Below are 11,346 nucleotides of genomic sequence, written 5' to 3'. Positions count from 1 at the left end.
CTGCACCCACATCGGAGACCCAGAAGATGCTCCTGGCTCCTGGCTTCAGATCAGCGCAGCTCTGGCAGTGTGGTCAATTGGGGAGTGAACCAGCGGATGAAAGATGTTTAACTCTTTCAAATAAATAAATCTTGAAAAAAATAAATCTAACCCCTACAAAGACTGAAACACTTATCCCAAAGGATGGGGTTGTGGTGCAGCAGGTTAAACTGCTTGGGATTCCCACATTCCATACGGGGAGTGCTTGGGATCAAGTCTTGTCTCTGCTTCTGATCCAGCTTCCTGCTGGGGCACCCAGGAGGCAGGTTTTGACTCAAGTACTGAGACCCTGTCACCCACATGGGAGATCTTGATGGAGCTCCTGGCTCCTGGCTTTGGCCTGGCCCAGCTCTGGCTGTTGCAGGCATTTGGGGAAAGAACCAGTGGATGGAAGATCTCTGTGTCACTCTGCCTTTCAAATAAATTTTAAAAAAGTCACAAGTCGCAAAACCACAGGTGACAGAGCCAGGCTTCTAACCTTGCCTGACTGTGCGGCCCAGCTTCTAAACTAACCACTGTTCAGTACCTCCCAGTCCCACCCCAAATTTCTTCTGCCACTATCTCTGGGCTAGTTCTTCTTATCCTCATCTCGCTCTGTTCTTTAAATGCAATTCCTCTCCTTCTGCAAGAATACCGCTGGGGAATTGCAATTACCCCACAGCAGAACAACAGGTATTTCCAAATCAAGTAGGAAAAGGATCATCAGGCCAGGACACACACAGGGGCCAGACCTTGTCCTGAGCAGTACTGAGGAATCCCTTGTCCCCCCACCGCGGGCTGGGGGAGGATGGGGGGATTCCAGGCTCCCTTACTAAACACTAAAACTCATCCAAGCCTCTGCGACGCAACCTACAAGGACCTGTACAAGACAACACCACGCCAGACAGACCTGTTCCAGGGAGACCTTCCCAGGAACATCTGTTGGGGGCGGGTCTCAGCCTGACTGGTCTCACACCACAGGGTGGGGCCTAGTGACCCCTACAGGGGTCAGCACCAAGGCCCCAAGCTCCCTCCCCCCAAGACTGGGAAAACCTAAGGGAACAGTCAGAAATGACCCAAGGGCAGAAGGTCCTTCACCAGCCAGTGTCTAAGGTCAAAGATTAAGAACCTAGCCTGCCCTGTTCATTTCTGCACCCAGCAAAGGGGCGGCGGGGGAGGGAGGGGGTACAACCCCCCACGAAACGGCCTGGTGGTGACTTCATGAAATCAGTGCTCAGTGTTTGGTGGGCAGATCCGGAGCAGCTTGCGTGTGGCGTCAGCACCGCGGGTATGTAGCTCAGGGGGCAAAGCCAGGGCAGGTAACCTGGGTGACGGGAAGGTTTGTTGAATGAATGAAGACGACGAGGAGGGCTGCCTTCCTGGAGCAAGACGGTTCCCAGGAAGCAGGCCAGGGACCGGGCGCCCCCGAAGTCGGCCAGGGAAAGCCCGGGGGAAGTCCGCGTGGACACACGCCTGCGCGCGCCGCGCAGCCGCCGGCCCCACAGGTGTCAGGCACGCAGGTGAGCACGCGGCTCGCGCGCGCCGGCTCCACGCCCCGCCGGCCGTCGGGGGCTCGCGGGCCGGGACCCCGAGCATCACGGCGGTGGGGGAGGGGGCGGCCCCGCGCCCGGTCCTCGGGAAGAGCCGCGCGGCCGGGGCCGCCAGCCGGACTGAGTCAGGCGCCCCGTCAGCGCTTAGTCACCGGGCCTCGCGGCGGCCGCTCGGCGCCCCCCGCGGCCCGACGCGGACGCGACCGCCCGCCCCGCACTCACTCCGCCGAGCTGGTGCCGTTCACCGCCGAGCCGTCGGGCGCGGGGTTCAGCTGGATGGGCGTCGGCTTCTTCTTGGGCATTTCGGAGGCGGGGAGGGCGGCCCCTCTCGCTTCCTTCCCTCGGCGCTGCCCTGCGTCCGCTGCGCGAGGCCGGGGCCGCGGAACCGGGGCTGCTCCGCTCGCGGGCCGCTCAGAGCCGAGGGGCCGGCAGCGGTGTCGGCGCACCCCCGCCCCACCCGGCCGGGACTCGGCTCGGCACGCAGGGAGCCCCGGGGCTGCCCCGCCGGCGCGGGCGGAGCAGGCTGAGGGAGAGGCTCTGCAGCCCGGGAGTCCCTCCCTCTCTCCTTCCGCCAGCCAGCCCTTGAGGCTCCGACAACCCCGCCGCGAGCGCACCCGAGCCCCGAGCCGGCCCCAGCCCGCGAAAGTGCAGCCGCCGCCGCCGCCGCCGCGCTCCCAGCAGCTCCGCGCAGCCGCCCCGGGGAGGGACTGGAGGGCGGGGGAGGGGCGGAGAAGGGGGAAGCCTTGCCCCCAACCGGGCTGCGGCGCTGGCCACACACCCGCTCGGTTCCGCCCCCATCGCCTCGCCGACAGCCAATGAGAGCACGGCCCGGAGGCAGATGACGCGGAAATACGTCACGCGGTGCGCTGTCCTGGGGGCGGGGCTCTGCGCGGGCTCCATGGCGCCCTCTGCTGCCGTGAGGCTCCACGGGGAGCCGCTGGGAAAGCGATGTGAGTCTCCCGCGAGCGGCGAGGTGAGTTCGAAGGCTCCCGGTGTCGTGGGGCCTTCCTCGCCTGAGGAGACTGGCGCCCCACCGGGCCTCCACGTTGATGGAGGGGAAATAATAAAATAAATAGGGAAAAGGACCCCTTCTTGTGTGCAGGAGAGAAGCAGCATGCGAGAACAGAAAACTTTTCAGATTCTTTGCCCCTAACAAACTGGCATATGTATTTATGCGTCGTTTTTTTGTAGTAATACGGGAAGCTGGGTACTCAGTGCTTGTGAAGCTGTAAATCGGCAGGCAGTTTTGGAGAGCGGATTGATCATTTTTTAAAGAGCCTTAAAAACCCTCTTGCGGCCGGCGCCGCGGCTCACTAGGCTAATCCTCCGCCTTGCAGCGCCGGCACACCGGGTTCTAGTCCCTATCGGGGTGCTGGTTCTGTCCCGGTTGCCCCTCTTCCAGGCCAGCTCTCTGCTGTGGCCCGGGAGTGCAGTGGAGGATGGCCCAAGTGCTTGGGCCCTGCACCCCATGGGAGACCAGGAGAAGCACCTGGCTCCTGGCTTCGGATCAGCGCAGTGCGCGGGCCTCAGCGTGCTGGCCGCGGCGGCCATTGGAGGGTGAACCAACGGCAAAGGAAGACCTTTCTCTCTGTTCTCTCTCTCACTATCCACTCTGCCTGTCAAAAAAAAAAAAAAAAAAAAAAAAAAAACAAAAAAAAAAACAAAAAAAACCTCTTGCATCCGATAATTCCAGTTCTATAAAACTTACTGAAGAAATGAGACATGAATAATGAATAATGGCCACAATCCTTATTCAGAAATTTACACTCAGTCTTCCTCCTACCCTTCTCCTTGCTAAAATATTCAATCCCAGAGACGTCAGGTGTGCAGAAGGAAGTCGGACCACGTGCACCTGGTGACCTGGCAGGTGAGGAAGCTGAGAACCCGGAGGCGGGGAGAACGGCTGGTAGGCCAGGGCGGCAGCCCTCCACGGTCCTCTAGCCCAAGGAGACAAGGAACGGAAGCTTCCATGAGAGGCCAGCAGCGTAAAGGGTGACTGACCCAATAACTAAGTGTATGCAGCATGAGGGAGCCAGGTGTCCCAGTGGGAGAATGAAGTTACAGACCCGGGAAGGGAGGAGCCCTTGTGCTGTTACACTGGAACTGGAGGTATTCGTGTGGACTCCGGGTTTTCCTTTGGTGCATATTTTAAATTTTTGATATAATGTATGGGGTGGACATATATAGTAAAACGCTTTCGAAGTGAAACAAATTAACCTGTCATCCAACCTAGTTGTGTGTGTGTGATAAGCAGCTAAGCTGTACTTTTTTTTTTTTTTTTTTTTTTTTTTTACAGGCAGAGTGGACAGTGAGAGAGAGAGAGAGACAGAGAAAGGTCTTCCTTTTGCTATTGGTTCACCCTGCAATGGCCGCTGCTGCCGGCGCGCTGCAGCCCACGCACCAGGCTGATTTGAAGGCAGGAGCCAGGTGCTTCCTGGTCTCCCATGGGGTGCAGGGCCCACGGACTTGGGCCATCCTCCACTGCCTTCCCAGGCCACAGCAGAGAGCAGGACTGGAAGAGGAGCAACCGGAACAGAATCCAGTGCCCCAGCCAGGACTAGAACCCGGGGTGCCAGGGCCGCAGGCGGAGGATTAGCCAAGTGAGCCACGACGCTGGCCAGGATTTTTTTTTTTTTAAGATTTATTTATTTATTTATTTGAAAGTCTGAGTAAGACAGAGAAGGAGAGGAAAAAGAGAAAGAGAGAGAGAGAGGTGTTCCATCCGCTGGTTCATTCCCCAATTGGCAACAACGGCTGGAGCTGAGTCGATCCAGAGCCAGGAGCCAGGAGCTTTTTCCGGGTCTCCCATGTGGATGCAGGGGCCCAAAGACTTGGGTCATCTTCTTCTTTCCCAGGCCACAGCAGAGAGCTAGATCAGAAGAGGAGCAGTAGGGACTCGAACCAGCACTGCAGGTGGCGGCTTTACCTGCTATGCCACAGTGATGGCCCTGAAATGTTAGGATTCTGTGAGCACTGCTGGGAGTTGGTCTCCACTGAGCAGTGTTCCTGAATCATCATCCAGGAGCTGCCCTTGTGGCACAGCAGGCTAAGTCGCCACTTGACTGGCAACGCCAGCATCCCATATCAGTGCCCGTTTGAGCTCTAACTCCTCTACTTCTGATCCAGCTTCCTGCTAGCCTTAACTGTATGGCCATTTGGAGAGGGAACCAGCAGATGGAAGATCTGGCTCTCCCTCTCTGTCATTCTGCCTTTCAAATACATAAACACATAATTTTTTTAAAGATTTATTTATTTATATAAAAGAATTAGAGAGGAGAGGAGAGGCAGAGAGAGAGCTCCCCAGATGGCTGCAATGGCCGGGGCTGCGCCGATCCGAAGCCAGGAGTCAGGAGCTTCTTCTGGGCTTCCCACGTGGGTGCAAGGGCCCAAGGACTTGGGCCACCCTCTACTGCTTTCCCAGGCCATAGCAGAGAGCTGTGTTGGAAGTGGAGCAGCCGGGTCTCGAACCAGCACCCATGTGGGATGCCAGCACTGTAGGCGGTGGTTTTACTCGCTACGCCACAGTGCCACGGTGCTGGCCTTAACACATAACTTCAAAATCGTCAACATGGTTTAAGAATCTAGATCAGAACTGCCTCCATGGTTAAAGTTGGTAATACAGTTCAAGGTAGGAGAGCTTGTTCTCATTTCCTTTTCAGACGGGTGGTGATTCCCGAGATCTGTCTTCTTTTCCTGAGTGTCTAACCCAAGTGCTGACTGCAAAGATGAGACCCAGACAGACTCCACTGTATTGTGTTTAACACAGTGCGATAAACCCTGCAACTTTTTTTTTTTTTTTTTTTTTTTTTTGACAGGCAGAGTGGACAGTGAGAGAGAAAGACAGAGAGAAAGGTCTTCCTTTTGCTGCTGGTTCACCCTCCAATGGCCGCCGCGGCCAGCGCACCGCGCTGATCCGAAGGCAGGAGCCAGGTGCTTCTCCTGGTCTCCCTCCCATGCGGGTGCAGGGTCCAAGGACCTGAGCCATCCTCCGCTGCACTCCCTGGCCACAGCAGAGAGCTGGCCTGGAAGAGGGGCAACCGGGACAGAATCTGGCGCCCCGACCCAGACTAGAACCCGGTGTGCCGGCGCTGCAAGGCGGAGGATTAGCCTAGTGAGCTGCGGCGCTGGCTAAACCCTGTAACTTAAGTATTAAGTTGGACACATAGGAGGTTGCTGGGTTTCTAGTTTGAAAAGTGTTTGAATATGGGAAATTTCATGTGGTTCATCCAGCATGTGCATGGCTCTATTATGTGAAAAAGATAAGGGCCTGGTAGAGGGCAGCCAATGACGACAATGGTTCAGGAACCCAGGCCAACACTGAACTCAAACCTTGACACTTGCAGTCCAAAAGCAGCCAAAACAAAACAAAACAGAGCATAAACTTGAGAGAGAAGGACCAGGAATTAATTCCAGTTCTTGGGCTGATGACTTAACTTCTCTGGGCCTCTGTTGATTCCTCTATAAAATAAGAATCAGGCTATGGACTGCACCGGATTGTTGTATTAAATCCAGTCATGAAATAATACTGACTGGCACACAGAGCTAAATCAATGTGGATGTGTGGGTTTTCATCACATAACCTAATCTTCTGGAAGGGGAATCATTTCTTAAAGGCTTTCTAGAAAGCAATTTGGTTTTCAGAAACATTCCCTCAGGGGGCAGCCTTGTGTGCAGCAATTAGGCCACCACTTGAGCCATCATTGTGTCCTCCCAGAGTACATATTAGCAAGAGGCCAGAACCAGGAGCACAGCCAGAGCACGCCTGGCATCAGTCCTGGCTGCTCTACCTTCTGTCCGCTCCCTGATAATGCCTGGAAGGCAGCGGGCAATGGTTCGAGGACTTGGGTTCCTGCCACCCATGCATGGAGTTCTTGGCTCTTGGCTTTGGACTGACTCTGCCCCAGTGTTGCAGCCATTTGGGGAGTGAACCACTTGATGTCGTAGAGCTCTCTCTGACTCTCTTTCAAATAAATAAATAAGAGATTTATTTAGTTTATTTGAAGGACAGAGTTACAGAGAGAGTCAGAGTCAGAGAGAGAGAGAAAGAGACCTTCCATCCACTGGTTCACTCCCCAAATGACTGCAACAGCCAGAGCTGAGCTGATCCGAAGCCAGGAGCCAGAAGCTTCTTCTGGGCCTCCCATGCAGGTGCAGGGGCCCAAGGACTTGGGACATCTTCCACTGCTTTCCCAGACCATAGCACAGAGCTGGAATGGAAGTGGAGCAGCCGGGACTAGAACCATTGCCCATATGGAATGCCACCACTGCAGGCTGGGGCTTTAATTCGCTGTCCCACAGCACTAGCCCCAATTAAATCTTTAAAAAAATAATTCACACAGTTTGGCACAGTAATCCCACTTCCATGAATATTTTCTGGGGAAATATGAAAGCTATATAAAGGAATGATTAATACCATGGTATGATATAAGTTGTATAGCTAAAATCTGAAACCACCTAAATATACACGAAAGAGAAATTATATCATTTGTGCCCACCTGTATGATGGAAAATTAGAAAAGAAAAGGCTTTTCTCTCCAGAAATTTCAATCAGTAAGAACTATTTATTTTTTAATAAGATTTATTTATTTATTTGAAAGTCAGAGTTGCACAGAGAGAGGAGAGGCAGAGAGAGAGAGAGGTCTTCCATCCGCTGGTTCACTCCCGAATTGGCTGCAATGGCTGGAGCTGTGCCAATCCGAAGCCAGGAGCCAGGAACTTCTTCCAGGTCTCCCATGCGGGTGCAGGGGTCCAAGGACTTGGGGCATCTTCTACTGCTTTCCCAGGCCACAGCAGAGAGCTGGATGGGAAGTGGAGCAGCCAGGTCTCAAGCTGGCACTGCAGTCCAGGGCGTTAACCCACTGCACCACAGCACTGGCCCCCAGAACTATTTATTCTTTTTGAAAGGCAGAGAAGGATACCCCTATCCACTGATTCACTATCCAAATGCCTGCAATAGCCAGGGCTGGGCTAGGCTGGAGAAGGAGCAGGGAACTCGGTCCAGATGGATGAGCAGTACTAAGGCCAGTACTTGAGCTGTCACCTGCTTCCTCCTGGAGTGCAGATTAGCAGGAGGCCAGAGTCAGAGCACAGCCAGAACTCACACCACGCCCTCTGACTCTGGCTGCGGCTGCCTTGACTGGAGTCCTCACTGCTGGGCCGGATGTCTACCCCAAATTCCTAAATCCGAGCTCATGCACTGTGGACAGTATAGAGAATTGCTTTTTTTAGGGGTTTATTTATTTATGTATTTGAAACACAGAATTAAAGAGAAAGAGGAAGGGAGAAAGAGGGAAGGAAAGAGAGAGAGAGAGAGTCTTCCATCTGCTGGCTCATTTTTCAAATGACCTCAACAGCTAGGGTTGGGCCAGACTGAAGCCAGGAGGCTGGAACTCCATGTGGGTCTCCCATGGGCAGCAGGGTCCCAAGTACTTGCACCATCCTCTGATGCCTTCCCAGTTCTGTCAGCAGGGAGCTACTGGCAGTGGAGCAGTTGGGACTCATATGGGAACCAGTGCTCATAAGGGATGCCCATTTGTGGCAGGCAGCTGCTTAACCCACTGTACCACAATGGCAGCCACCTAAATTTTTTTAATAGTTCATAAACTAAGTTTGAAGGGCATCTAAGTTTGTCAGTTTCTAAGTTTGGCCCCAAACTCATAGAACTCAAATGTGGGTTATGATATGTTCAAATCTATGCAATTATATGAAATATGGTTTGATATAACTTGAAATTGAAGGTTAGTATAAAAATGGTGAAAGAGAAAATATTAAGTTATTGTTGTTTATGGAATTACCAAGACCCTTGGTATCTATCGTTGGAGAGACTTGAAAAAGCTCATGGCCAATCCAATCTACTTGACGACTATCAAGCAAAACTTGTCGAACCTACCTACTGTGTGGCAAGATGGCATTGGCCTGGCACTCAGATGATGTCCCTGTTCCATTTGTAATTAGAAAAGTGACCTTTAAGAAAAGAAAAAAAAAATGAAAAAAAAATAAAAGAAAAAAAAAGGGAAAAAAATAAAAAACAGAAAAGTGACCTTGGAGGACCCCCAGAGGCTGAGTTTCCCCTTCATAAAGCTGGGAGACTAGAAATCACAGTCCCTATAATCCAGCTCTAAAATCCTAAAATGAGGGGCTGGCATCATGGCATAGTGAGTAAAGCAGCTGCCAACAATGCCAGCATCCCGTGTGGGCACCTGCTCATGTCCCGCCTGCTCTTCTTCCAATCCAGCTCCCTGCTGATGGCCTGGGAAAAGCAGCAGCAGATGGCCCAAGTACCGGACCCCTGCCACCCATGTGGGAGACCTGGGAGAAGCTCCTGGCTTTGGCCTGGCCCAGCCCCAGCTGTTACGACCATCTGGGGAGTGAACCAGCGGATGAAAGATCTCTCTCTCTGTCTCCCCCTTTCTCTGTGTAACTCTTTCAAATAATAATTAAACCTTAAAAATAAATAAATAAACTCCCCAAATTAATTCGGTCTCCCACTCTGTAAAGGTGAAGGCTTGTGTCAAATGCAATTCCAAGATCTTTCTGTTCAGAGTAAGCCTGGACAAGAGCAGGGACAAATAGCCGGCACATTACAGAAGAGTCTTTGCTCCCTGGAAGTATAAAAAAACACAAAGCACGCTGATGAACCAATAATTATAGTTTACAATATCTTAAAATAAGTCGAAACCCAGGGCTGTGTCATGCATATAGCTCATTCTTTTCAGGCAAATTGTAAGCTTTCCAGAAGCTGCCCTACTCCTGAGAAGAGTGAATCAGAGAAGAGTGATGGGCAGACTAAGATGGCTCCAGGGTGGGTGTTGTGACGCAACAGTGAAGTCTGGGACACCCACATCCCAAATTCAAGTCCCAGCCATTCCCCTTCTGATTCATCTTCCTGCCAGTGCATCCCGAGAGGCAGCATACAATGGCTCACTACGTGGGCCCCTGCTGCCCATGGGGGAGATCCAGATGGAGTTCAGGGCTCTTGGCTTCAGCTTAGCCCAGCCCTGGGTGTTGTGGACATTTGGGAGGTGAACCAACAAATGGAAGATATTCTCTGTGTGTGTGTGTGTGTGTGTCTGCCTTTCAAGTAGATGAAAACAAATAAACACGAAGAAAGAAAAGATGACTGTATAGCTCCCACATGTTCTTATTGCAACTCTGAGATCACTGTAGCGCAAAGGGTCACTCTTGTGTTTAAATTTCCTGCTGGTAATCTTTGCAAAGCTTCTGACAAGAAAAGGATGACGCAGGGATTTTCCACTGGGGAGAAGAAATCAGAAGAAGAGGAGGGGTGAAGACCAATGATGACAAGTGACAAGCATTTGAATTATTGTCCTGGAAAAGAGAGTTGAGATTGGTTGAATCTCATTCCAGACTTGAGGATCGGAACATCCGGGATCCTGCACTGTGATTCCAGAGGAAGCTGACTTCCTTCTCCGCAGCTGTCCTCCAGGAAGCTGGCATGTCCCCGCTGGTTCTTTCGCGGAGCCCTCTGAGGGTCACAGCACCACATCCGCCAAGCCGGGCAGGGTCCCTGTATTCAACTCCCCTCCAGAAAGCGGCGGTGGGTCTGACATCCTGTCTGATTTAAGCCACATCCTCACAGAGCAATTACAGTTGCATCACCCTGCACTTGTGGAGGCACCTTTTCCTTCAGATGAGGAATGAGCGATCATTAAAATTGGCTCCCAAAATAACCCGGTGGTTTCATCGCTATGGGAATGTCTGACATCAGAGCAGAGGAAGCGGATGCAGCCTGGGGGGGAGGGGCAGGGGGAGGGTTCCCCTTCACACTGTGTCTCTTCATTCAGTTCCTCAACAGGGACAGCTGCCAAAGCCACAGGAGCCTAAGAATCTGGACCACCAATTATATTCCTAAACTATTTATGTAAAAAGATTTTAAATTAGCTTCACCCTGCACAGACTTATAGGTGAAGAGAGTTAATGTTAGAAAAGTATCTGATAAAAAGCCAGAGTTCTCTCGTGACTGCAGTATGAGAAAAAAATGTTAGATGGGATTTCTTCAGATGGGATGACTTCTCTTTTGGCAATAATCAGAAGGTTTTCATTGTGTATTTCACAACAACTGGATTCTTTTTGTAATAAAAGAATAAAAGATCCTAGTTTGTAAAGGAACAAATACTGGCTTGCCTTTGAAATAAAACTTATAAGTTGACAGTACCATAGAGTCCTCTGAGCCTGTAATATCAGCTGCTTGTGACAATGGCTGACAATCAACGTGGACTCCCCCAGGTGAAGAGATTTTCATGAGTGGCGTATCAACAACAGATTTTCTTTCCTTTCTTATACTTTTCTGCCCTTCAAAAACTCACACACACATAATCTACTGTTAATTATATAATTTAAAAAGCACTCAAAATTTGAAACAAAAGACACAAAATGTTCAGAAGACATAACATTTTTAACATGAAAAAGGACTGGGGCTCAGCCGGTTAAACTGAGGCTTTTTTTTTTTTTTTGAACTTTAATTTGTTATTAACTTTTTTAAAAATTTTATTTATTTATTGAGAGGTAGAGTTACAGACAGTGAAAGGGAGAGACAGAGAGAAAGGTCTTCCATCTGCTGGTTCATTCCCCAAATGGCCGCAATGGCCGGTTCTGAGCTGATCCAAAGCCAGGAGCTGCTGCTGCTGCTGCTGCTTTTTTTTTTTTTTTTTTTTTTTTTTTTTTTTTTTTTTTTTGACAGGCAGAGTGGACAGTGAGAGAGAGAGACAGAGAGAAAGGTCTTCCTGGCCGGCGCCGCGGCTCACTAGGCTAATCCTCC

General features: G+C 51.4%; 1 long non-coding RNA gene across 3 annotated transcripts; it reads left to right on the top strand.

Moving 5' to 3' along the window:
• The first annotated feature begins 2,400 nt into the window (after window positions 1–2,400).
• LOC127483680 (uncharacterized) lies at window positions 2,401–10,742 on the top strand. 3 transcript variants are annotated; one of them, XR_016218286.1, is made up of 3 exons: window positions 2,401–2,541; window positions 3,382–3,435; window positions 9,936–10,742. It is a non-coding gene; the product is annotated as an uncharacterized LOC127483680 (long non-coding RNA). The 3 variants fall into 3 exon arrangements; XR_016218285.1 differs by lacking the exon at window positions 9,936–10,742 and adding an exon at window positions 8,803–9,043; XR_007910150.3 differs by lacking the exons at window positions 3,382–3,435; window positions 9,936–10,742 and adding an exon at window positions 8,803–9,043 and having other exon boundaries at window positions 2,405–2,541.
• Window positions 10,743–11,346: the final 604 nt, after the last annotated feature.

The sequence above is a fragment of the Oryctolagus cuniculus genome, chromosome 12 (assembly GCF_051225735.1).
Source record: "Oryctolagus cuniculus isolate XC-2025 breed Fujian yellow rabbit chromosome 12, ASM5122573v1, whole genome shotgun sequence".
NCBI classification, from domain to species: domain Eukaryota; kingdom Metazoa; phylum Chordata; class Mammalia; order Lagomorpha; family Leporidae; genus Oryctolagus; species Oryctolagus cuniculus.
The sequence above is the reverse complement of the archived record's forward strand: the minus strand, read 5'-3'. Positions and strand labels throughout refer to the sequence as shown.